Genomic DNA, 22,696 nt, shown 5'->3' on the forward strand with positions numbered 1-22,696 from the left:
TTGGATCAAAGGCAAAGATCGGACCAAGTAAAATTCGAGTAGGAAATATCAAAAAGACACTCACTCGGAAGAACTCAAGTATCCAAGAAAGCTTAATGTAAAATTATATGTAATAGGGAGTGTTTGAGGTAGTATTCCTTGAAAGTTAAAGTGTAGTCCCGAGAGGGGGGTGAATTAGGTTATTAAAATTTTCTTTTAACTCTTATTACAAATTTGCAACCTTTCGTTTATTTAGTAAACACACAAGTTTGTTTTAACTTCTAATGCTTAGTTAGATTAACCACAAGTTAAATATCAACACAACGCAATAATTCTCAACTATATCAATTAAACAAACATTAAATCATTCAACCACAATATCTCAATCATGATATGATATGTAGTACTTTTAAAATTTTCAGCTCTTACAAGATCTCAAAGTAGAGTTTGTTTGTAACCCTGTGTATATGAATTTGATTCAAGCTCTGTATTGAACTTTGTTTCCTCAATGCAAACTACAACTCAAACTTCCAACAACTCAGACTTTAAATAAACTTTTAGTTAATTTGTCTTAGGTGTTAACCAATCAACATACTCCCTTTGAGGTTTTCGCAATTTATATTGATTGACCAACGTACTTCCTTTCGGTTTCTGCAAATCCCAAAATCAAATTAATCTTTAGTTTATTTAATATCCAATCCATGCAGTGTATATGATCAAAAATTAAATTCAACCACGTAGTTAATATATGCTGAAAATAAAGAGAGTAAGGAAGGAGAGTAACACCACGTTTTTATGAGGTCCGACTTATTTCCAGCCTACATCCTAGCCTTAGGCCAATACCATCTAAGGATTCCACTATACCGTTCCTTTCCGAGTGGAACAAACCTTTTACAAGCGATACCCCACGCTTAAACACTCCTTAAGTAGGCTAGAGTAACGCCTCTCCAAGCGATACCTCACGCTCGAACACTCCTTCAATAGGCTAGAGTAATGTCTCTCCAAGTGATACCCCACACTTGGTCAACAATCCAATAACTTGGAATCGTCAAGAAACAAGAAACAAGTAAAAGAGACTTGTGTGCAAGAGACACTCTCAAATAGAGTAGGTTAGTACAACAATCAGCACAATATACTTCAATGTAAATTCAATATAAAGAAATTGAAGCTCAATGAAATTTTATCACCGAATTAATCATCCTTTGATTGAAAGATTCAGACTTTGAAAGCACAATTTCAGTGTGAAGATCAGCAAGAACTCAATAGTGGAAGCAGCAATATGTGAGCAAGTAAGCTTTGGAGAGTTGAAAGCACTAGAGAGTATTAGATTGCTGAAAATATTTCTTGGTGATTAAAAATCCTTGTCTTGGGAGCTATTTATAAAGTTTAAAAGATTAATTCATTGCTCCCTATGTTTACTTGGAGTGTTGGTCAAGTTTGCAAAAGAATTGGAGCCTAAGAAACAAAATTTAAAAATCTTCCCGTTAGTATTTTTAAAGTTCCTTCGAGTGGCAGTCGTCTAGCATGATAAGGCAAGCGCCTGTCACAGTTATTTCTGAGTCAGAATACTGGTAGGCGCCTTGGATGAGTCTGTCTGTCAGACATCGATTAGGTGCCTGACACCTTTCTGTCTGCTAGTTCTTAAAAAACAAATATAGGTAGTCACCTGGGAGTTTTGGGTAGGCGTCTGGACTTTCAAAAACATTGTTTTTTTTTTTTTTTTAAGGTTTTGAATTTGAAAAACTCTTTTCATTTGAGACCTTCATTATTTTTAACTTTAGAAAATATATTTCAAGGTCTTTGAAAAATGGTTTTTTAAGATTTTAATTTATCCTAAAGAGCTTCAATCCATTTTATATTAAGCTTTACTTGAAGTACTTACATAAAGACTTCCTTAAAACTCTAAATTCTTCAGCACTTGGAGTCTTCATGTATGTCCTTGCTTTGAGTCCTTTCTTTGAGCTTTAAACATACTTTGAGCTTTTAGCACAATCTCTTTCATGCTCTCATGACCTTCAAACTTTAATATTCTTTAGCAATTTCTTATTTATGCTCTCATGATCTTCAAGCTTCATTTGATCATCTTTCTTTGGAATATAATCTTTCATTGATCTTTGTGAGCACTTGACCTTATATTTTCTTTCTTAAGTCCTATCACATCATTACTTAACCAAATATGTTAAGTTCCTCTAATTTGTTATCATCAAAATAAAATTTTAAGCCTTATAAAGCTAACAATCTCTCCATTTTTTATGATGATAAATAATGAGTAAAAAATTTGAGTAAGTCTTAAAAAGACTCCCCATTACAATAAGCATCAACTTAACAATATTTGTAATATCAAGATCAAGTTCAATATTAATTTCAATATCATGCTCATATATCAAAATATCAACATTCACGCACATCATTCAAGATCAATATACTAGTGTATCAACGTAAGTATGCAGTATTATGCTATATTTTTGTCCAAAATTTCTCTCCCTTTTGACATCAATAAAAAAAAGAGTAAGATATCAAGAAAAACGTATAAATACTAAGGTATTAAGCAACCATAAGCAAAGATTTTCATTCATCATGCATAAAAAGATAGACAACAAGTTCCAAAGTAACATAAGAAAAAAATACAAAAGATTTATCATAATTTTCAATGATTTCCATAAATCATGATATCATTATTTGTTAAGTCTTAACTCCCCTTGAATGAAATGTATTTCATATTCAATAAATTCAAACTTTCATTTGAAGTATTATAAAGATACCAATTATACTTTTGAATTTTATCATGCCATGCTTCAGATATTAATTATTTCAAGTAAGTGCTCATGGATACCAATATCAAGAATAATACCAATATGATATCAATATCAATATCATAACATGCTTATGAATACAAATATGTTGTCATGCTCCAAGTATCAATTAACATACTCATGGATAATATATTTCATAGATTCCAATAGTAACATTATATCATGAGCTGCTTATGGATATCAATTTATGTTCATAGATACCAATTTTTTAATTCAACTCTCTTTCTCCCTTTTTTTTGTCATTAATAAATAAGGTTATTAATAAGCATATGCATTCTAATGCAAGGTACAACAAAAGACAAATAAGCCTTGGACAATTCATCCATTGATTGTGACCAACAATATTATTTTCATTTGTTTCAATATGATAAGTATCAATAAGCTCAGAAACTCATCCTTATCATTTATTTCAACATGTTTAATATCCTTGTATGATTTTCCATAGATTTGATCAAGGAGAATTTTTTCTTGAGTCAGCCATATGCTATCAATACTTTAATACTTGGATTGCACCTACCATACTTTAATCAGCTGTATTTCATATTTTTCACTTATGAGCTTTGTTAGTGATTGATTTTCTAAATCTCTAGTATGTGCAAATTCTATTATATGTTGTGCTCTTAAAAAAAAAAAAAAAAAATCAACCTTAAGTACTTATAACGGTTCATCCAAGGTTATGCTTTATCATCCCTTTAGCTATAATTGAAATATTTACCATGATATACATAGTTAATATAGACTTTCAGATTATGCATCAAATCTTTAAGGTAGATATATCTATTTATACTTTATCAGTTAAACATGTCTATTTTCAAAGCACATTTATAATTATCACCTTATTTCTTTTAGGATTGACTAACTTGAATTCTATAGGATGTTGAGTCATTACTAATCCATTTCATTTCAGCATTATTTTAGCTTTCCTAATAAGAGAATACTTATACCTAAAATCTATGTTTTATGAGCTAGTATTTCATCTTGGTACCCATACTTTCTTGGGTCCGGATGGTTTAATAAGAAATGTTTCTTTTACTTTCTAAACTTATTTAATTTTCACATCTTTCCTCTTTAATGGACATTCAAAGTTTATATGTCTTTTCTTTTTACATAGGAAGCATATAGTATGAGTATAAGCATTAGATGAGGAGCTAGCATAGTTTTTGGAGGCCTTTATAAAATACCCCATATAGAGGTTCTTTTTCTTTGTATTTTCAACTCCATTGAACCCTATGCCCTCTTTAGTTAAAGACATTCTTTGAGCACCAATCATTCTATCAAAATTTTCTTTTCCTCTTGTGAAATTGTAGATTATTTTAACTTGATCTTTAATTTTTCCTTTAAGATCACCGATTTCTATGTCTCGAGTATTTTTACCCTTTTCTTGCACCTTTTCTTGGTCTTAAGATACCTTGCTGATTTTACTTTCTAATTCATATATATATTGAGACCCTAAGTCTTCTAGTTCTTTTATCGCCTTTTCATTCTTGCTTTCTAGTTTATTGATTTTTGAATCCTTTTCTCTTTCAACAAGTTTTAAAGATTCTAATTCTTTCATTACACCTTCATTCTTATTTTTCAATGATATGTATCTTTTAGTCACATTAACTAAGATCTTATACACCTTGAATAATTCATTTTGAAGTTCTTCATAAGAAGGCATACTTTCATAATCGAAATCTTCCGCTGAGTCATCACAAGAATTATTAAAATATTTGGATGAGGAGCTTTCCTCATCGTCCCATGCCATATAGCAAGCAACCTCTTGGTCACTTGATTCATCATCGGAACTATTTGTACTCATATTATCCCAAGTAGTTGTTTTCATTGCATTTTTCCTTTTCTTTTTGGAATCTTTCATAAGTTTTGGACAATCTGATTTTATATGTCCAATTTTCTTACAATTGTAGCATGTTGGAGGTTTAGCTTTTGTTTTCTTTTACTGATTTATTTTTCTTCTTCATCTAATTCCGAGTCCCTAAAATTTCTAGTAAATTTATTCTTCTTCCTAAGAATTTTTGCAAGTCTTTTGGATATGAAGGCTACTTCATCTTCATCCATCTCTTCTTCACTACTAGAGTTTTCGTTTGAGGTTTTAAATGCAATGGATTGTTGGGCTTTAGTTTTTCCACTTTTTCATTCATGGTCATCTCATAGGTGAGAAGAGATCCTATGACTTCATCTAGGGATGTATTTTTGAGATTTCTTCCTTCCGTAATTGTTGTAGCTTTAGGTTCTCATATTGGAGGAAGTCCTCTAAGTATTTTCTGGATCATTTCGTAAGTTGAGTATGTTTTTCCTAAAGCGTTGAGGGAGTTTATGATTTGTGTAAACCTTGTATACATATTTGTTATGGTTTCATCCATGTTCATCTTGAAAGCTTCATACTCTCTTGTAAGCATGTCTATTCTACTATCTCTAACATCTATGGTGCCTTCATAAGTTACTTATAGTTTGTCCCAAATTTCTTTAGCTGATTTTGTTGACTTTTTGAGTCCGATCTCTGTTTTGATAATGACAAACCATAGTATTCCACTTGTGTAACTGAGTGTGAACAAGTTTATATTTCTGTAAGTACAAGTGATGAATGCAAAATGGAAGTCGTAAAGAGCATTGAGAAAAACACCAATCGGCGTATTCCATGGAGCATTGAGGAGCAGAATACATGAAGATTTTATCTATTTTCTGGGTTGTAATAGTAATTAGGGTTGAATATGCATGCATCTTACATGATTTAAAATTGAAGCTCTACCTAACCTTAGATTGACCATAGGATGTTCAAATAACATGAAAAACTCATTTCATAAAATGTCTAACTTATACAAAGGTTTTTAAATGATTTTAAAGTTAAAAGAAGGCAAAAACTAAATTTTTCAAAGGGGTCGGTCAACCGTCCAATCGACCAAATGTTAGAAATGAGTAATTTTCTCACTTAATTCGATCTCATCTCAAACTATGTTCAACATGAAAATTGTGTCATTTTCCCATAGCTTTTGTTTGATACCAAGAACGTCCAAATTGGAGTTACACAGAAAAAGTTATGGCTAAAACACTAAAACATGTCCGTAACAGAAAAACTCCCTTCATGTTTCTTATGTCTCATTGATGGCCATTTTTCTCAAACCAAACTCATTATCTTATAATGTATTCAACATTAAAGTTGTGAGATTTTCTCTTACCTTTCTATTGATAATAAGAACATCCAATTTGGAGTTGTATAGAAAAAGTTATGGCCAAAATACTGAATAGTGTCCGTGTAGAAAAGTCGAGGCCGGTCGATCGAACCTTCACTACGATCGACCGAAACTCGCAGATTTCAAGTCTCGGTCGACCGTACCTTGAGCTTGGTCGACTGACCTTCTCGAGAAAGTATCCCAACCGCCGAAAAATGGATAGTTTTCAAAATAAAAATATATTTTAAGGTCCCAACGACTATATAACGGTCACAAGGGGTTTTTGCCTATAAATACAACCCCAAAACACTTGAAATTGTTGGAGAATCCCTTTATTAATTTAGTTTATCATTATTTGATTCTCCCACACTTCTATACCCCATTTGTTCTTTAAATTCTCATTTTTCTCCTACTCTTCTTTTATTTGAAAATCATTTTGGGAGAAAATATTCTTTGGGGTTTTATGTGAAGAGACTTGAGCATATATCATATACATATATATTACTTGATGACCTTCTTCTTTCATTTGTGATATATTTTTAAAGATTAAAATGTTTCCTATTCTCTTCTTTTGAAAACCATTTTTGGGGAAAATATTTTTGGGGTTATATTTGAAGAGGCTTGAGCATATAACATTCTCTATATGTATATTACTTGAAGGCCTTTCTATTTTTCATGTTTTCAAAGATTAAATTTCTCCCATATTCTTTTATTTGGAAAAATATTTTTTGGAGAAATTTCTTGTGAATAATGTCTTGAAGGCTTGAGCTAATATTCTTGCTCATATATTTTGCTTGAATGCCTTCTTGGGATTAATTTTACTAAGGTCAATCATTTTAAAGAAAACCCTAATATTATCCTACTCTTATCTTGAAATACATTTGTTGGAGAATTTCTTTGGGTTATACAAAAAGGAGCCTTGAGCATATATCAATTTAATATATACTTGCTTAAGAGGCTTCTCCTTTTATTTTATAAAGGTCAATCATTTTGATAGCAAAATCCTAGTTTCTCCTACTTATCTTGAAGTATATTTTCGGAGAAACTCTTTGGGTTATTTAAGAGCTTTGAGCATATATTCATTAATATATATTGGTTTGAAAAGCTTCTTAAAAAAAAAAAGGCTAAAGCATATATTCATTTTTGCTTGGTAATCTTTATGATTTGAATTTGAAAAGGTTAATCATTTTAGAAAAGAAAATCATTTTCCAAACTCTCAAGTTTTACTTGAAAAATATTTTGAGAGAAAACTCATACTCTACATGAGCTTCATTTCAAAATTATATGAGAATGCATATTAGATTTTAATGTTGTACATCCTTGCTTAGTTTATAAGCATTTGTTTGTACGCAAATTCTATTAAATATATTTGTATTCCAGGTGTGCCCTAAAGAGGGAGACTCACCTTGTGAAGAGTCCCGTATAGACTTAGACCCGATTAAGAAAGTCCTGGACTAGCTTAGACCCGGTTAGGAAAACTAGGTGCGCCATCCTGGTAAGGCGTGATGGTTGGGCTCAGCCTGAAATTGAACTGGGGAGTCTCAGCCCCGTAAGTGAGACTGGTTCGGTTCAGCCCAAAAATTTAATTGTGGTTTTCCTGGCCCTGTAAGGAGAGGATGTAAAAGGCTTTTGCTCCACCCGGTTAAGTGAGCAGGTATAGTTGAATCCTAGACGGTATGCCTAAGGCGGGAACGTAGGCTAGTTTGGCCGAACCTTGACAACAAATCTGGCATCACTTTCTCTATCTTATTTAAATTCCTGCATTTTAATTTCAACATGTGTATGAATGTTTATTTAATGTCAAAATTATTTGCATACACACATTTGATTTAAATAAGATACTGCAGACGTGTATGTTTGCTTTCACTGTTAAATTTATTTTACATACACGCGTATACATTGAATGGGATATGATATGTGGTGAATCGGCGTAATTGTTTAAATTAGTGAAAAATATTTTAAAACCCAATTCACTCCCCCCCCCCTCTTGGAATCACACCAATTCCAACAGATTTACATGTCATTATCCTATTAAATTCATTAACATCTAACGCACAATATAGTGCATTAATGGCACTAGAGTTTACTTACATCATCTTGTAATCAATGTCCTTTAAGTCCTTTTATTCTTTAGGAATTTCTTTGCCATCTACGATTTTTGTAAGAATGTAGTCACCATGTGTGACAACCTTCTATGCCTTCCAATCCATGGTTTGAATATAAATTCTCATTCTTTATTTCCAAAAAGTATAGTTTATACCACAAAAATGGGAGGCTTAGTTGAGGATTGACCCTCTCCAAAGGGAGCTACTCCTAGGTATGCCATATAGATCTTTATGTAGCCACTAGTTAGGATTTGCTACAACCTCTCTTTGATACCAATTGAAAGTTAAGGTGTAGTCCCAAGAGGGGGGGTGAATTAGGTTATTAAAATTTTCTTTTAACTCTGATTACAAATTTGCAACATTTTGTTTATTTAGTAAACACACAAGTTTGTTTTAACTTCTAATGCTTACTTAGTGTAACCACAACTTAAATATCAACACAACCCAATAATTCTCAACAATATTAATTAAACAAACACTAAACCATTAATATCTTAATCAAAATATGACATGTAGTACTTTTGCAATTTTCAACTTTTACAAGATTTCAAAGTAGAGTTTGTTTGTAGCCCTGTGCATATGAATTTGATTTTGTTTCCTCAATGCAAACCAAAACTCAAACTTCCAACAACTTAGACATTAAATAAACTTTTAGTTAATTTGTTTTGGGTGTTAACCAATCAACGTACTCCTTTTGAAGTTTTTGCAGTTTGTATTGATCGACCAACGTACTTCCTTTCGGGTTTTGCAAATCCCAAAATTAAATTAATCTTTGATTTATTTAATATCCAATCCACACAGTGTATATGACCAAAAATTAAATTCAACCACGCAGTTAATATATGCTGAAAAGTAAAAGAGTAAGAAAGGAGAGTGACACCACATTTTTACAAGGTTTGACTTATTCCTAACCTACGTCCTCGCCTTAGGCCAATACCACTTAAGGATTCCACTATACCATTCCTTTCCGAGCGGAACAAATATTTTACAAGCTATAACCCACTCTTAGACACCCCTTAAGTAGGCTAGAGCAACGCCTCTCTAAGTGATACCCCACACTCCGTTACTTCTTCAATAGGCTAAAGCAACGTATCTCCAAGTGATACCCTACACTAGGTCAACGATCCAACAATCTGGAATCTCCAAGAAATGAGAAACAAGTAGAAAATACTTGTGTACAAGAGAAACTCTCAAATAAAGTAGGTTAGTACAACAATCAGCGCAATATACTTCAATTTAAATTCAATATAAAGAAATTGAAGCTCAATGAAATTTTATCACCGAATTAATCATCCTTTGATTGAAAGATTCAGACTTTGAAAGCACAATTTCGGTGTGAAGATTAGCAAGAACTCAGTAGTGGAAGCAGCAAGATGTGAGCAAGTAAGCTTTGGAGAGTTGAAAGCACTTGAGAGTATTAGATTGCTGAAAATATTTCTTGGTGATTAAAAATCCTTGTCTTGGGAGCTATTTATAGAGTTAAAAAGGTTAATTTCTTGCTCCCTAAGTTTACTTGGAGTGTTGGTCAAGTTTGCAAAAGAATTGGAGCCCAAGAAACCAAATTTAAAAATCTTCCCGTTGGTATTTTTAAAGTTCCTTCGAGTGGCAGTCGCTTGGCACAATAAGGTAGGCGCCTGTCACAGTTCTTTCTGAAAGTCAGAATACTGGCAGTCGCCTATCAAAACATAGGCAGGTGCCTCAGATGACAAGGCAGGTGCCTGTCAGGCACCCATCAGGCGCTTGTCAGGCGCCCACCTTTCTATCTGCCAGTTCTTAAAAAAAATATATAGGCAGTCGCCTGGGAGTTTTGGGCAGGCATTTGGGCTTTTAAAAACATTGTTTTTTTTTTTTTAAAGGTTTTGACTTTGAAAAACTCTTTTCATTTGAGACCTTCATTATTTTTAACTTTAGAAAATATATTTCAAGGTCTTTGAAAAATGGTTTCTTAAGATTTTAATTTATCCTAAAGAGTTTCAATTCATTTTATATTGAGCTTTACTTGAAGTACTTACATAAAGACTTCCTTAAGACTCTAAATTCTTCAGCACTTGGAGTCTTCATACATGTCCTTGCTTTGAGTCCTTTCTTTGAGCTTTAAACATACTTTGAGCTTTTAGCACATTCTCTTTCATGCTCTCGTGATCTTTAAGCTTTAATATTCTTTAGCAAATTCTTATTCATGCTCTCATGATCTTCAAATTTTATTAAATCATCTTTGAATCCATGCATTGACTCTTTAAGCTTCATTTGATCATCTTTCTTTGAAATATAATCTTTCATTGATCTTTATGAGCACTTGACCTTGTATTCTCTTTCTTGAGTCCTATCAAATCATCACTTAACCAAATATGTTAAATTCCTCAAATTGTTCATCGTCAAAACAAGATTTTAAGCCTTGTAAGGCCAACGTTCCTTGTAACTTTTTTGGTTTTGTTTCACGCATGATTTCTGAGCAAGAGTTGCATATGCATACTAGGACACAAGAGTATATAGGATATCACTTAGATGAAAATAAGTTTTTCATTGTTTCATAATTAAGATTTTTCAAAGCCAAAATCATGACTTATATGAAAATATCCTATACTCAACCTTGATTAAAATGAGATAAGTGTTAAGTGGTCTTAGTATTGTGAAATTTAATATACTTGGTCCCGATTGTGTCAAAACTATTTTTATGTACCTAAAAATTCAATTAAATCAAGTATATTATCATAAGGACAAGTTTTAAATCATATTAGTGTTATAATCTTTTACAAACTTGGTCCTGGTTGGGTTTAAAATCTCAATTATGTACCCATCAAATTTTCTGAACACCTTTTGGTATTTGGGGCATAACTTTTACTAAAAAAGTCCAAAAAAGACGATCTTGGTATCTATGGAAAGCTAAGAAAAAAACCATAACTTTTATGTTGATAACGTTTTCTTATTTGGGGTATTCATCGAAAATTGGGGTAATTCGTCAACAATTTCAAGTAGAATGTTAATAGTCTACAAATGGGGGAAATTAGTCGATGAATGGGAGCAATTAGTTGACGAATGGGGGCAAATAGTCAACGATTGGCGTCGGGATTCAATCCTCAACGGCTATAAATGGCAAGTTTTCAATTTAAATTGTTAGCCTAATAAGACTTTCACCTCTTGTTTTGATGATAACAAATGAAGAAAAGGTTAATGACATTATGTGTTCAAGTAATGATGTTTTCAAGAATTTGAAAAAGCCAAACTCAACAAAGCTTTGAAAGATCACCAACAAGCTTAAAGGTATGTTGTGTCATGAAGTGATCAAACCAGGAAGCACAAAGACATCTGAAGATGAAATGAACCTAAAACTTCAAGATGATCATGAAGTTTCAAAGAATAAAAAATGTTCATATTGTTAGGAAATCTTCATGTAAGTACTTCAAAGTTAAAAATGTCATTGTGAATGAAATGAAGCTCATTAGGGGATAAAGATGGACTTAGAGACTTTATTTTAAAACCCCAGAAAATGTTTTTCAAAAGTAAGAAAGCAAAGAAACCAAATATCTTTGAAAAAGAAAGAAGGAAAGTGATTTTGTACTGTCCAGGCGACTGAGGTTAAATCCTCAGGCAACTGAAGATTTTTGCTGAAGAAAATCAAGCAAGCAGTGTATCTTCAGGTGCCTGACCCTGTGTCTTCAGGCTCCTCAACCTACTTTAGGCTACTGAGGTTGCATCTTAGGCAACCGAAGTACGGCAACGGGAAGATTTTTCAAACTTCTCTTTTTTAAATTTAATTGACTTGCACCCTAATATTTTTGGAAACTTTGGAGGCACTCCAAGTAAACTTGGGGAGTACGAATGAAAGTATTTTTGAAGTCTATATATACATGGTTTATGAGAAAGAAAAACATTAAGCATTGAAAATTCTTTCAAGATCTCTTTCACTCAAAGCTTCTTGTTATTTGTTTTAAAGCTATGAATTGCAGCGAAATTTCTGAGAAATCTCTGAGCTTTTACAACTTCTCTGAAGTATCTGATTTAAGTTCTTGATCCTTATCAAAGAGAAGTAAACCGGTGATATTTATATTGAGCTTCTTACTTCATTCTTTTGATATTTTGAATTTGAAGTATATTAGTTTCTAAAGTGTACTAATCAGCTCTTTGTGTGAGCATTATTTGTACGCATATATTTGATTTGTATCTTGTAGATTGACGATTCCAAGGGTTGTTTGGATCGTTGGCTAAGTAAGGGGATATTGCTTAGAGAGGCAGGCTCTAGCCTAGTTAAGGAGTGACCGGGCGAGGGGATATCGTTTGGAGAAGGCGAGCTCTAGCCTTACCCAAGAAGTGTTGTAAAGGTATTGTTCCGCCCATTAAAGGAACAGGTTTAGTGAATCTTTTGGTGGTTTTCCAAAGGCAAGGACATAGGCTGGGTATAAGCCGAACCTCGTAAAAATCTCCATCTCACTCTCTCTTTCCCTATTCTTTATTTTCAGTACATATTTAAATTGCGTGGATGGCTTAAATTTAAAATCATATAAACTACATATATTTAGAAATCAAGTAAACCTTAAAATTTGATTTTGATTTGGGTTGCGGAAACTGAAAGGAAGTACATTGGTTGAACCACTCTTTGTAGAAACCATACGAGAGTACATTACTTGGCTAAACATCCCAAAGATAAATCAACTTAAGAGTTTATTTGAATTCTGAAATTTGGAAAGAGTAATTGGATTTTATATTGAACATCATATTGAAGAAGAAATTTCATATATACAGCGCTTTGTCCAAAACTTACATTCACCACAGGGCTAAAAACATCAAAAGCTGAAAGTTACATATACTATATTGATTGTAATTGGATGGTATAAAAATTTGTTTTATATTCCAAGAGTCTTAAATCTTGAAAGATTTCATTAATCTAATAGTGTTGCAGTGAACTTATATTTGGTAAATAAATTGTGGTTGTCTTGGTTTGGAAATTGTGATTAATTGTTTGATTGTTTTTACTTTCAAAGTGTGGTTGAAGATTGAATGTTTAATTGTATTGTTGATTGATTGTTCAAAAGAAATCAAGTTCTTGTTTGATTGACAAAATAAATAAACAAGTCAAAAAATTGGTTAAATATTAAAAGAAGTTAAGGACTTTAAAAGAACTAAGGAGAAAGTTTTAAAAAGCCAATTTACCCCTCCTCTTGGGAAGCTATTCCTAATTTCATAAACATATAATATATCACCCCAACGGTCATAAAACGGCTAGTAACCCATTTTTCCTATAAATATAAGTCCAAAGACTTGTTTTATACATTGATTTAGTAGTTCATATATCATTCCCAAGCACACCACATTTTAGTTCATATTTTAAGTGCTCAACTTCTCTTTTACTCCTTAACTTTGTTGTGAATCATTACTTTGAGAGAGTTGTGTGAGGTCTTGGTTGTATTAATTATCAGCTCATTCAAGGAGCATTTGTTTTGTATTCCATCTTCAAGTTGTAAAAGGTTCATGGTGAACTAGATCTCAAAAGGTTCTTGGTGAACCGAAGTGTAAGGATTCTTGATGAACCTTGCGGCTCTTGGTGAGCAGAAGGGATTTGTTTTTTATTGTAAAGGTTTTTCTGCCAGTGAAGGAGTTTCATAGTGGATTATGGAATCTTTGAGTTGGTCTCAAGATATGGACGTAGGCTTGGTGCCGAACCACGTTAAAATACCGGTGTTAAGTTTCTCTACTCTACTCTTCATTTTACATCTTGTGCATAATTTACATTTCATATATTGTGGTATAATAGTTCGTATCTTTCCAAGAGTTTTCTTCTGTAGAGAAAGTTGAAAATACGTGAAAGAGTCCATTCACCCCCACTCTTGACTCTACTCCCGAGTCGACAATTGGTATCAGAGAGAGGCGCTTGCATTTTTGGAGTAAAATCCAAAGCGTAAAAGATCAATTGGCGTATTTGGTGAACACCTCATCCTCCCTAGGAAGATCCATTTATCAACCACAATTGTTCAAAGGCACCAACTATCTCTCGTGGAAACATAAAATGGTTGTCTTCATTCAAGCATACAACTTGGATTTGCTGGAGATCATCTCAAATGGAGACTTATCTTTCACAAAGAAAAACAACAAGAATGAGCATATTTCGAAGTCTTTAAAGGAGTTTTCAATAAGAGAAAAGAGGTTAGTTGAATTGAATTTTAAAGCAAAACATATTGTTTGTTGTGGTTTAAATGATGTTGAACATAGTCGCATTTGTGAATGTAAAACCGCAAAAGAAATGTGGGAGGTACTTGAAAACATCTATGGAAATACATCCCCAAATGAACAAAAAAAAAATATGCATGCTAATTAGAGAATATGAGATGTTTAAATTAAATGAAGGTGAAGAAATTTCTTCCTTGCTCACTTAGTTCACACACCTCATAAACAACTTGAAAGCACTTGGTAGAATTTATTCATTAGAAGATTATATTAAAAAAATTCTCCAATATTTACCCAAGTCATCAATGACCATTGAAGAAGCAAGAAATCTAAAAAAACCTAAGATAGAAAATGGTCTTGTCTTAGATACACTTTGTGCTAATCGCCAAGAAATAGATGAGGATAGTGAGGATGATATTGCATTCTTCACAAGAAAACTTAAGAAACTTTTAAGCAAGAGAATGCAACAAAAAGAAAGAAAAGAGTCATGCATTGAATGCCATTATTTCAATAACTCTAGGCATGACATGATCAATTGCCTCCTAAATCAAAATGAAGAAAATTTTCTAAATGGGGATCATAATCCCATGAATGGTGCTAATTTGGATGAAATCGATGGTTTAGCCACCGATGATGAAAATGAGAAAAAAGAACATCCTTACTTCATGGCAAACGAATAAGAAGAGAAAATAAATTCGGATGATGATGATGAATATATTCCCTTCTATAATGAAATGGTAAATAATTGTGCTACATTATTTTATGAATTAGTCTTAGTAAAAAGGAAGAACAAAAATATTGAGAAAGACCTTGTTTTATTTAAACAAAGGGAACTCTACTTGAAAGAAGAAAATGATTCCTTTAGAAGGGAAAAAAAAGAGCTTGTTGAATACACTCAAAAAGAGCATAAAACTCTAAAAGTAAAAATAGAAAATTTGGAAGATAAATTGTCAAAATACAAAGGAAAGGAACCTTGTCTTTGTTCCTCATTGAAAGATGAAAATGCCTCACTTAAAAAGGAAAATGAAGAGCTTATCGAAAAACCTAAAAAAGACCATGAATCTTTTGAAGTAAAGGTAGGAAATTTGAAAAATCAAATTGGAAATATTTTGAAAGAAAATACTTTCTTGAAAAAGAAAGGTGAAGATCATGGTAAACCCATTAGAGGAAAAATAAACTCAAATAAATTCTTGGAAGTTAAAAGAAATAACCTTTCCAAAAAGAATTTAAAGTCCTCTTTTAAATCACATGGTTATGCCTCATCTAGCAAAAATAGTGCTAATAAGTCAAAACCCTTATGCACAAACAAAATTTATTTATATTGTAAAAGAAATGGTCATATCCGATATTTTTGCCCTTATAGAAGAGTTAGAGGCAAAGAAAGGAAGCATGAATGAGTAGTGAAGAAGACAAACCTCTTGGCACCCAAGGAAGAATGGGTACCAACAAAAGGAAACACATGATTTTTGAACTATTGCTTCCTTAGTACCTAGGATTAGGAAATAGGTTTTAGGTAGACTTAACAACACCTAGGTAAAAAAGAATTTATTGACTTAGTTAGAGCTCAAAGAGTAAAATCCTAGATTTTTTGCATTGTTTAATTATACCTTGCTGGGAATTTTTGAATTTATGCCAATATTGATGAATTTGAATTATAAAACCAATATGATACTTTTATTATATCTCTATTGATTGATTTATTTCTTGTTGAAAGTATTGGCTATTGTTTATGAGATGAAACCTTAGTTATATAATTTGTTTTGATGATATATGCTTAAACGTGAATACATAGTAAGAATGTCTAAACATAGTATAAAACCTATCTCATACATGAAGTTGAGCTTTAGTGAAGCTAATCATAACAACAATTGGAGAATTCACATTGAATGATTGATCCAACAACAAATGGTGTAATTCTAAATCATCATTCATGAGTTAGTTAAGAAGCCAATCTAGGCATGTTATGGTTTAGCACAAACATTTGACATATGTGTTTAGCACATACTCACCTCACCACTAAGGAAATTGATCTTAAGAGGGAGAAATTATTTTAGCTAAATGAATTGTACCTATCATTTTTATGATGATCAAAGAGGGAGAAGTTTTGTGGTGTTAAGGAGAAATGTATGTGGGGGAGAAATACATGTGGTGATATGAAAGTTCAATTTGCTTATTGTTTTATTTTGAATGAACTTTCTATTTTTTATTGCATGATAAAGCTCCAATGGATATGAAATGTTTTTATTGTGCCTTATATGCATATAGTAAGGGGGAGCAAATGTTAGTCTTATTTAAAAATATGCGTAAATTGAGCAACTTTAAATTATACCCTATAAAGAATACCAATGGTTTGTCATCATCAAAAATAGAGAGATTATTAGTCTTGGTAGCTACATGTCCTTCATTGTCATGTTTTGATGATAACAGCCCATTAGTGGTTCTAGGTGAACTAATCTTTGCATGTTAAGTTATGGTAAGTACAAACACAAATGCAAAGATTAAGTAAATTCTTAATAGGTTAGACATCATAAAAAATGGGGAGATTGATAGCCTTAGTGGTTACATAATCATGTTTATTATATTTTGATGATATTAACCTATTTTTTGTTCCTAGTATATACCATTTTTGTAGATCATGTTTAGTACAGGAACAATGGACAAATACATGAAGTATTGGATCAAAGGCAAAGAATGGACCAAGTAAAAGCTGAGTAGGAAAGATCAAAAGGACACTTACTTGGAAGAACTCAAGCATCCAAGAAATCTTAATGTAGAATTATATGTAATAGGGAGTGTTTGAGGTAGTATTCCTTGTAACTCTTGTAGTTTTGTATCACACATGATTTCTGAGTAAGAGTTGAGTAAATTGCATATGCATACTAGGACACAAGAGTATGTAGGATATCACTTAAATGAAAAACAAGTTTTTCATTGTTTCATAATTAATATTTTTCAAAGGCAAAATCATGACTTATATGAAAATATCCTATTCTAAACTTTGATTAAAATGGGACAAGTGTTAAGTGGTCTTAGTATTGTGAACTTTAATATACTTGATCCTGGTTAAGTCAAAACTATTTTTATGTACTCAAAGATTCAATTAAATCAAGTATATTTTCATAAGGACAAGTTTTAAATCATATTAGTGTTAATCTTTTACAAACTTGGTTCTCGTTAGGTTTAAAACCTTAGTTATGCACCTACCAAATTTCCTGAACATCCTTCGATATTTGGGGCATAACTTTTTCTAGAAAAGTCCAAAAAGGACGATCTTGGTATCTATGGAAAGTTAAGAAAAAAATCCACAACTTTCATGTGATGTGCAAGATTTCTTTCTCCAATGTGCCTGTAATCAACAAAACCAACTTTCAATTCTAATTCAGTATGGATGTCCCTGAATCAGTTTCATTGAAATTCGTCGGAGAATCTACCCCAGTTACATTCATTTGTGACTGATCCTGCCCATCTTGCATTCCACCAAAAATGACCTTCTTTGAATCGCATTCTTAATGTTTTAAAATGAACATGCGATCAGACAACCCAATCTCATAAAGGAATGCTCAAATTTGTTTGTTTTCACTTGACTTTCTGTGCTTGCTTAACGGGAAACAATTTTACCAGTACTTTGTAGCTTTGTTGTTGGCTTAGGGAATCACATTATTGGGCAAACATCTTTTATTTTTTCTTTTCTTTTTCATTAACCCCCTAACTAGAGATTCTTTCTTGCTCATATCAAACTTTCTCTCTAGTATCTTATTGAGTAATCTAATCAGTATTCCGATCTCAGGGTAAACTTTGAGACACCGGACGAAATGTAAGCTAGGGATTTAGGTTTTAACAAGAATAAGGAAACCAATGCTCACAAAACCTATCCCATAAAAAAGAATTCTGCCCCAGTTTGGGACGTCATATTTGCAAAATATTGACTAAACTTATTATTTGAACAAGCTGCCTATGTACCTTTTCAAGATCAGGTCATTATGTAGTTCAGACTCAACATTGAGTCTAACAAATCATTTGAGACAAAAATATGTGTACCAATTAGGTCAAGACTTTTATTTGGACCGTAATGTAAGTTGGGGGTATTAGTTAAAGAAGAAAAGGGTACAATACGGTTCAAACTTTGTTGAACTTAAAAAAGGTAATCCTTGGTCAAAGATCACATCTTAAGCATGTCCCTTTTCATTTTCTTTCTTTTTCTTCTTTTTCTACATTTTCTTACTTTTTGCTTTCCCTTTTATGAGGGATTTTTTATCATCATGTTCATTGGGACTAATCTTTTTTAAAATTGCCCCAGTATGTGATGTGATCATTTGACGGGTTAATCAAGAATTGAATTATTTTAGGCTCAAGAGGGCTTGTAAGGGATTTCTTCTTTGATCTTCTTCCGGGTAGTAGAAAAAATGGCTTGTCGTCCCTTTGGTAGTGACGATTGCCTCAAATGACTTGTCAAACTTTAGAAGACCCAAACCCAAGTTAAATTTATGGTAAACTGATTTTTGAGAAAAGGGTTGGTTTAACATATACATTCAGGTTCCAATGGGTTAGCAAATGGTAAATAACAATTTGGTTTCTTTTTTTTTCTGGAAAAACTAGTCGACCAAATATGGCCACCCTTCATTTGATCAGGACAAAATCATCATACTTTTAAAACACCAATTTGTTCATCAATTTGAGCAGATGTGAAGCTTGATAAGTCATTTATGTCTTCTCAATCAACAAAACTCCTTGTCCCTATTTTGCAGAGGGGTCCTTGACAAATTTTAACTTTGAGGCTTTTCCTTCATTTTTTCTTTTCTTTTTCTTTTTGTTGTTTTTTGTTTTTTCCTATGCCCCATTGATTAAGGCCCCTTTGTACCGGTAAAATCATTTCCTATGTTACCGCACAAAATTCAAGCTAATATAGACAAAGGTCATAAGGTGATGTGATGAGATTGAAATGCATTTCATTCAACCTAAAACTCCAAACAATTCAAACAACCAAATTTGTCCATTACACATATCACTCCCTTGATTCAACCTTGCATGCACTTCCATTACATTGCCAAAGTGGATAATCAGTCGGTCTTCCAAACTTTTGTGCTTCCTTTTTACTCGTGCTACTTTCCCTTTCCTGATGATTTGGCATAGGTATGCATTGGATTACCAAGTGAATTTTCATCAAAATACAACTACCCTACATTTCTTAAAGCTTGTACCTTGTACTTGAAAAAGCAACATTTTTTTATTGAATGACCTATTGCCCCAGTGTGGTACTCAAATTGAGCATTGGTCGTACCACCTGGGGAAAAGGGGTTGTATCAATACTCCTGGTATGGGCACAACTAGATGCCTCTCAACCAATTGTGGAAACAATTCTGTGTAGGTCATTGGAATTGGTAGAACTTCAACTCTTCTCATTCTTCCCTTTAGCATTTGCAAGTTTTGTTGCCCCAAAGTCGGTGGAGGACCACATGCAATCAAATGTGGGCGTGCTCCTTCCTGTGTTATATGATTAACTGCAGGCTCATAAGCCAAATTTCTGTTTATCCACCGAGTCTTACCTTTCTAGTAAGGATGCCCCTGAGGCATCTGAACCTCTTCATGTCTTTTTTCTTTGGCCCACTTCTTACTTGGACCAACCTCATTTCCACTATTCTTGACCAGGCCTGCCTTGATGTCGGTCTCAATCCTCCCTCCTGTGGCTACAATGTTCATGAAATCGTTGGGAGTTGCTCCTCAAAGATGCCCGCGGTAGGGGTCTTGCAACGTGCCCATGAATAAAGAAATGGCCTCTCGGTCATTTACTGGAGGGTCCGCCTGAATAGCCACGTCCCTCCACCGATAAGCATATTCTCTAAATGTCTCTATGGGCTTCTTTTCCATTTCTTGCAAAGTCATCCAATCTGGCGCCATTTCCACCACATGACGGTATTGGACTAGGAAGGCATTAGCCAAGTCCTTCCAAGTGCGGACTCGGGTCCTGTCTTGCTGTTTGTAAGAATGGATGGTCAAACTACTCTAAAAGCAGTGCATCATCAGTTTTTCATTGTCTGAGTACGCTGCCATCGCCTAACAGTACAATCGCAGATGGGTTCAAGGACATCAGGTTCCATCAAACTTCTCAAAGTATGGGATCTTGAATTTCGGTGGTAATACCACCTTCGGTACTAGGTAGAGGTCCGTCAGATCAACAGAACAAAACGCATTAGTTCCTTCAATGGTTCTCAACCGTTCTTCAAGCATGTCACAACGACGCTCGGTTGCGATTCTTGCTCCCACATCTGCCATCATTATCGGGGGTACTCCAACTGCTAGAATTTCTGGCATTGGTGCGATAGGAATGAATGAAGCACTATTCGGTAGGGGGTATTCTGTGGTGACCGGAGATTGAGCCAATGTTTGCCCATGGACTGGGGTGAACCCTGGAGGATGAGCGAGGTCTGAATCCTCCTCATTATCTTGTAGTTGCACAACCTTCCCCTTGCCTATTAATAGCTCCAGGATCTTATTAACTTTATCATTCATTTGTTCTTGCCCCTGTTCCAGGCCTCGTAATTTGGTTTTCTACTTGTTTGACCATAACTTTCGCCTTACTTCTGGTGTTGCAAGGGTGGGTAGAGATGGGCTCAATCTTGGAATTCCGGTCTTTAGTTCAAATTGATTTTACAGAAATCGAAATGTGATTATTGGCCCATTGGAGATGAAATCTCATGCATGGATTATGTGTGAATAAATGTAATGCAGTCTAAATAATCATTTGGCCAGAGTTCCTAGAAAAACCTTATCCATTAATGATCCAAGGAATGATCCATTTTCCCCTTGGCATAGTACTTTGGGAAATAAAATTTGACTTTCCAAAAATGAATTAGGTTTTTTCCGAAATATTAGCCAAGTGATATGAATGCCTAACATGAATGCAGAACATAAAACACAACACAAAGCATTTTTCAAACATATGCATAACAGACATGGATTACAACCTGTGGAGAAGGATGTAGCTCATGTCCCAATCCAAGGTAGATCCAGATATACACAGGGTTCTCTGAGGCTCTATCTAGGCAAGGGGGTTTTGTACAACCATGTGTGGGTAGGCTCTAGTCCCTATAAATAATAGGTTCCTAGATTGAAACTTCAATCCTCCCCCATAGGGGTCCAGACAAAGTTCAAACTAAATAAAGTGGTTTGCATGCCCCCAAGAACCATGTCCCATGAGGGCTAATGATACTGTGCTCCTTTCTATTCCAAAAAGGTGAAACTCAGGTAGAAGGCTGGTGAAAGTGTATGAATTCATAAGTTCAACCTAAACCCACTATCCCCACATTTTTCATATGTTATTTCAAACAAATATTCACATTTACACTAAAAGACTCACATGCTTATTCAAGCAACTATGACAACAAATATTCACACATGTATTCACATGCTTATTCAAAAGTATGAAAGAAAATATTTACAATTCAACATGCTTATTCAAAGAATGTGTAAAATATTCACAATTAACATGCTTATTCAAACAATTATGGAAACAAAGTATTTACAATTAAACACATGCTAACAAAGGAAACCAAGTATTCATGTTTATTCAAACAACAAGTGGAACCAAATAATCACATGCCTAACATGAAAACAAAACATTCATAGTTGATCACATGGAGATACAGTATTCACAACTAACCATGCTTACTCAAACAACTATGGAAACAACAATCAATCAAAGATATGTCACATATGTACATCATAACAATCAAATATTAACACTATGTGCAAAATATGGTGGAGTAATCAAAAAGCTTATTAGATTTAAGTTTTGCGATACTTCTCAATTAATCACTGGCTCGACTCTCAATGTCCTCAGCAAAGTCACCAAGCTATCGTGACGTCCTCCTGCGTGGGGCGGAAACACAACCAAGTGTGTGTTGCCCTAGGGTATGCGAAATGGAAAAGGTGTGTGATTTTGAAAATGATATATTTGTGGGAAAGTAATGTGCGATGGAGTCGCCACTAACCTTTTGAAGTGTGGTTAGAACACTTGATTACTACCAAATTAAGGGTAAAATCAGTCTACGTTACCAGAGTCGGGCTCAAGGGTTCGGTTATGCAAGGGGAAGGTATCAACATCCCCTACGCGTCCATTCTTACGAACGGTACCTAATTAATCAAAAATTATCCCAAAATAAATTTAATAAACTTTTGAAAATTACTCCCTTTCAAAAATCAAAGAAAATGTACAAAATAAATTATTATATAAGTATTCCCTTAGAACCGGGGCATACCATACTCCAAAGAGCTCATGCCTCCCTTTTAAATCATAGGGATGGAAAATCGAGAAAATAGTTTACAAAAATACACTCCCGGGGTTTTGAAATCTTTACAGAATTTTCTAAGTGAAAAGTAATATATCGGGAGGTCTTGGAATTTATTCAGGATGGAAACAATTTTCTAGGCCTCAAAACATTTTTTTCTAATTTTTTTGTATTTTTGGTGATTT

This window comes from Malania oleifera, chromosome 9 (genome assembly GCF_029873635.1).
Source record: "Malania oleifera isolate guangnan ecotype guangnan chromosome 9, ASM2987363v1, whole genome shotgun sequence".
Classification (NCBI taxonomy): domain Eukaryota; kingdom Viridiplantae; phylum Streptophyta; class Magnoliopsida; order Santalales; family Ximeniaceae; genus Malania; species Malania oleifera.